Here is a 6,000-nt window from a genome sequence, read left to right as displayed (position 1 = left end):
TGTGGTGATTCTCAAAATTTCAAAAAAAAAAAAATTTAAAAATTAATATATATATTTTTTTTATAGGTGGTGTTGTGGTGATTCTCAAAATTTCAAAAAAAAAAAAAATTCATTTTTTTTTGTTTTGAGAAACTAACAAAAAGAACGCATTTTCAATAATTTCAAAACAAACACTCAAAACACAAAACTCAAAATGAATTCAAAACTCAAAACACAAAACTGAAACACAAAGAGAACACCCCCTTAAAGTTCAAATAGAAATCGCATACTATCTGCTTTAAATATGTTCCTAATTCTTACATTAGATTTTAAATGCAGTGCACTGAACAAACAATTATTAAATAGCTCACCTGTGAAATCATTATTTTTTAACAAGAAAGAAAGCAAAGTAAATGAAGATTTTCTTCCTGCTACATCTTAGTTTCTAAGTGCTGTAATTTTCTATCTTATTATTTCGCATAACATATATATTGCAGAAGCCAGAAGTTATTCCTTACTTCGTTCAATCTAAGAGAAAATTCAAAAACTTGAGGTGATGACTGCATATTGTTAGTTAAAGAGACTAATGTGGTAAGGATGAAACTATTTAAACTGAAAATGTGTGTTACATTGCTTCAGTGGCCAATCAAGATTTGAACCTTAGAATACAATGGGAGCCTTTTACCAGGGGAAAAGAAGTTTAAAAACCTTTCAGGTATCCTGAAGTATTCCAGTTGTGGATTGGTAGATACCATGCAACAGTCTCCTTAATGCTGATACTAAGAAATACTTAACGATGATATAACAAACACGTGAACTCCATTAAGAATGCTATTAACATCACGATATACTCCAAGAAGGAAGTACATAGGTCAGGGTCAGGAACAGGAACATGCCAAGTGATGCAAACTAAATTCATCTCACAAACAGAATTCAATTCTCATGTAGTATCTCCAAAATTGATAACTTCAAAATCTTAAGATTCTAATTCCTCAAGTATTACTAAAAATCTTCGTTTAATTATTGAAACAGAAATTCTGGATCAATAACTTAAAATTCATAAAGTCTTCAACTATATATGGAATAACTCTCATTATCTCCAATCCTCCAAAACTAAATGATAACTGCTCTTGTAACCAAACTAATTATACAAAAAATAATGGATAGAATGTATTCACCAAACAAAACTACTTTTAGGTGACACAAGAATTTGTGTGTTTGTAAGAGAACGTAGAATGCATTGTTCATAGCATTCTTATTTTAATATTAATATTTTGACAGAATTGAGAATAGTTTTGACAGTTGCAAACACTTGATGTCATGACTCATGCCAATTGCACAACAACTTTTTATATTGCAATAATATAGTTAGCCAGAAGGAACTTTTCTGTGTCAAACACTGGTTCTCTTCATCAACACCCCACTCTGCAATTATATCCATGCATCTCTGTAATTTGACTTCGGAGCAGAACTGAATTGTAAATGGATCTGTTTTCATGCGCCCTTTCCAATTTGATTGATTATATGTTTCTCTCTGAATGATTGTCCTAGCTTTCCATTGATTTTAAAGATTAACTATAATTTTAGGAAGAGATGTACTTTCTTTGACCATGTAATGGTTTCAACTTTCAAGTTCATTAAAGACTTGGAATGGAAGCTGATTTATGTGGGACTGGCTGAGGATTAATCTTATGACCAAGTTTTAGAAAGTGCGCTTGTTGATCCCGTTAATGTTAGCAACTACGTTTGTTTTTCATGTATTCGATATGCATTTCACTACCACGCCCTTAGTTTCAGTATTTCTACTGAACCGTGCATGACTATTTCTCAAAATTACCCAGGCTGATCCCCCAGACCCATTAAAGATCCATGAAGAAGACATTATTGGAGTCACTGTACTACTTCTGACATGCTCATATCAGGGGCAAGAATTCCTTCGAGTACGATACTATGTCGACGACAATTATGATGATGAGCAGCTAAGAGAAGAACCTTCTCAAAAAGTTTTGATTGATAAGACCAGTATTTTGGTCTACAAGCCTCGAGTGACAATTTCGAATTACTTTTTATCCTGAAAATAATGAAAATTGGGAACAACTCCCTTCATCACCCTAGCAGATTACAGAATTCGCATGGAAAGGTACCTATTTTCTAACCCTCAGTCTGACATTCAGTCCCTATAAACTCCAGAACTGTAAGTCTAGAAACCTCGCTAGGAATGATTGTATTGATTTATTAAGATATGCTTGGCTACAGACTGATTAGTTCATGTATTATTTTTCATTAGCTCAATTTTCAAGAACATGCCTTTTCTAATACACAGATTGATAGAAATCATTTTGAATCTCAGTTCTGTGTACAGCACTGACGATGTGCCTTATATTTCACTGTATGCTTGGTATGTACTATTAGTAAGGTGCTTTATTCAATGCGTGTGTAGTAACGAGTAGGAATACATTATTATCTTAACTAGCAAAGTTAAATAACAAACAGAAAAGCAAACTTGGTACACAGATATCAGAAAGAAATTTGAATAGTCTAAACAGTAAAATATTTCAAGGTTGAATGATACATTGACGTAGCTAATGGGAAATTGAAACAAATATTTTCCCATTGAGTTTACAAGTTTTGGTTCTTCTATTCTCTAGCTACACAAATCATATCATAAAATCACAAAAGGACATTATAATTGCTGCCTAGAACCAAGATTTTTGTATCTTCTTCATACGGCTCCCAAACCCTTGTTTACAAGTTTCGAAGCAAATATTTTCTCATTGAATTTACAAGTTTAGGGTTTTATATTCTCTAGCTACACAAGTCATATCAGAAAATCACAAAAGGACATCATAATTGCTGCCTAGAACCTTGATTTTTGTATCTTCTTCATACGGCTTCCAAACCCTTGTTTTGGCTTGCCATTGCGAACCAGCCTGGGCTGCTGGGCAATTTCTTTTGAGTCCAAAATCTGAACCCTTCTTTTGGCTTTCTCAATTTTCTGAGTTCTTTCCTCAAATCTTCTTTTTGTGGCCTCAAATTTCAAATCATGTGAATCCATTGCTCTTTTTCCGTCTATTTCCTCAATTTTCCTTTTCTTGTTTATCTCGAACTTTGTTCCTTCGCATCTTTTTAAAACCTCGATCTTCCTTGGCTTATCTTGTCCACCCTCGTACTTTGTTTCTGTGTACCCTTTTGAAACTCGTTGTCCGAGAAATTTCTGCGGCTTCTCTTCCAATTTGGGGCGCACATTAATGGGTTTCACGACTTTGTCGAAACGCAATTCACCACATTCCATATCGTGTTTAAAAACAGTGGAAACTGGAAATTGGGGGGGCCCTTTAAACTCACGAACCGTGGAATCGTGCAATTGGTGACGTACGTTGATGGGTTTGAGGGACGCCGTCATAACATTGTCAAATTCAGTATCGTCGTCGAGTTCCCTCTCGAGAAAATCAGCAAATTCATTATCACTTTCGCCCACAGAAATCTCCCCGCCGTCATCCTTACGGACATGATCTTCACAATCATCGAGTTCGCTTTCAAGAAAACTAGCAAATTCCTTATCTCTATCGTCCACAGAAATCTCCCCGCCATCATTCTTGGAGACATGATCTTCACAATCATCAAGTTCTCTTTCAAGAAAACCAGCAAATTCCTTATCACTTTCCCCACAGATATCTCCCCTTCGTCATCCTTACACACATGATCTTCACAATCATGATTGATGACACGTTCTTGATTCTTTTTGCTTGATTTTTTCACAGTCAGGTGCAAACCCTTTTTGGCTTGAGAATCAGCAGTTAAAATGGACTCAAGAATCTGCAACCTTTTTGAGACAAACTCGTTTGGTTTCTTTATAGCGGCAACAGCAATGGAAGCATTAATCAAGTCGAAAATATCGGTTTTCCGGGCATCGTCTTCGTTATGAAAATACCGCTTCCAAAATGAACTTTCAATGTCGATTTCCAAACCCATGGTTGGAATTTGTTTTGCTTCTCAACTGCTGTATTTCTGATAATCTATTTGTGCGTGAAGCTGAAGAACAATTTTGTAGAATCCAAGGAAAGTTCCTCGTATTGTATATGGTAAGTAAACCTGGGAGAGGGTTACACTTACCATATATGTATGTAGATATAGCCGTTGTACCGTTGAAAGACTGACTAGGATTTGGCGCGTTTTCAATACATATGTATATTCAAATTTCACATTTGTTGTTAAGAGAAAACGAAATTGGATCGAGAGAAATTAAATATAGGAATTTATTTAAGACAAAAGAACATATATTTGGGTAGAACTATTATAATTGAATCTAAAAGAGCAATTGCAATCTAATTTGGATAATATATGTTATATCTATAAATTATATGGTATGTGCGTGATGAAGGGGTTCCATATTGACACATCAATTATTTAATTGGATTGGACCTATATAATCAAGCAATCTATATAAAACAATTAATTTATGATATTCTCTAATCCTAATCAAATCCCTCATCTCTCTTGCACTCATATTATCTGTTGTTTGATCGTTGACTTAACTGTTGAAATGTGCCGAACAATTTTTTCGACCGGTGAATTTTGTCTCGTAACAAGGTGTTCAAGTGCGCATGTGACGTCTACGCTGAAGGGAGATGACCGTGACTCTATTGACGCAAAAATTGAGGTTAACAATTTATATTGATATATTTTTTATTTTGAACATTAAACGTATTTATATTTTTTATTATTAATTATAAAAATTTAAATTTAAATTTAAATATAGATTTTAAATTCTACTAAAAATGTAAGAAATTTTTTTGTCTACTTGTTCATCTATAAGATGATTATCTATTCTTACTTGATCATCTTGAGCTATTTAATTTTATTCAAACTAGTCATAATCAACATGTTATACTGGAATCTTATCAATTCTAAAATTGTTATAAATGTCCATAAGAAATCAACTTTTCTTTTAGTTTTCAACATTTTCGTTTTCCTTTATTACATTTGTGAAGTAAATTTATTAACACTACTATATAATCACAAAATGAATTTTTTTTTAATTAAAAACTTGATAATTTGAAATAAACACAAAGTGAATATCTTTTATATCTAAAATCCGAAGTATCTATAATTGAAATATTATAGCAAACTGGGTCTAATGGTCACGTTCGAAAATGTATGTGAATATAAGGTTACACATCAAATTTGATTGAAATAGCAAGAATACTAATATTGTGGTCTAAGGAGTCATCTTTACACATACATATTATTTATAATTCGTTTTATGATTATAGTAGAAATGGGATGACTTGCATACATATAGCTGTTTAAAGATATAGAAATTTCACAATGAAATAGCAGTCTATTGCTATCTAAATTGATGGTGATCATCACTAATGATAAATAATAATACTTGAACATATACTTATTTGGTATTATTAGGAAAGTGTGGATATATGTTGAATAAACCATAAAAGGATTTTCAAATGAAATGATATATTATGAATTTATGGACTATAAATTACTTTTTATATTCAAATATTCAATTGTTACAGCAAGAATTGGTTTCTCATTCGCAAATTGCTCAGTATGTATATATGGTTTCCATGATCATATCGACTCATGTTGTAACATATGTTTATGTGTGGTTTTAGATATGGACTCAGTAGACATATTTGTAACTTGCGATGCGAGAACATTTAATCTTTTCATGCCTAGGTTGCAGTTATGTAAACCTAGACTCAGTACACGTATTCGTGACATGCGATTCGCTCAAGAAATGTAACGAGAAGTGTGTGCCTTTTGACATTAATTTCAAGTCCAAAAGAAAAAATTATATCTATTTCCCCAACATAGCTGGTGAGCGTATAAGTATGGCTAAGATATAACTCGATAGTCAATTCTTGCTGTTCCAACTACTCCTTACATGTGTGATGGAGTTCGACGCAGGCTGCAAGGGAGACAAATGTTCGAGGTCCACATAATTGGAATTGGGATAGAAAACATACTTATTTCAACAGGGGTGGGAGCTAACAATGGTAG

At 33.1% G+C, this 6,000-nt stretch overlaps 1 pseudogene; it reads left to right on the top strand.

Annotated features, from left to right (window-relative positions):
* The window catches only part of LOC111382082, a 3,770-nt pseudogene extending 1,647 nt beyond the window's left edge, over positions 1-2,123 (top strand).
* Positions 2,124-6,000: the final 3,877 nt, after the last annotated feature.

The sequence above is a fragment of the Olea europaea genome, unplaced genomic scaffold, assembly GCF_002742605.1.
Source record: "Olea europaea var. sylvestris unplaced genomic scaffold, O_europaea_v1 scaffold2430, whole genome shotgun sequence".
In the NCBI taxonomy this organism is placed as follows: domain Eukaryota; kingdom Viridiplantae; phylum Streptophyta; class Magnoliopsida; order Lamiales; family Oleaceae; genus Olea; species Olea europaea.
Note: the sequence above shows the minus strand (reverse complement) of the source record. Positions and strands in the feature narration are given on the sequence as shown.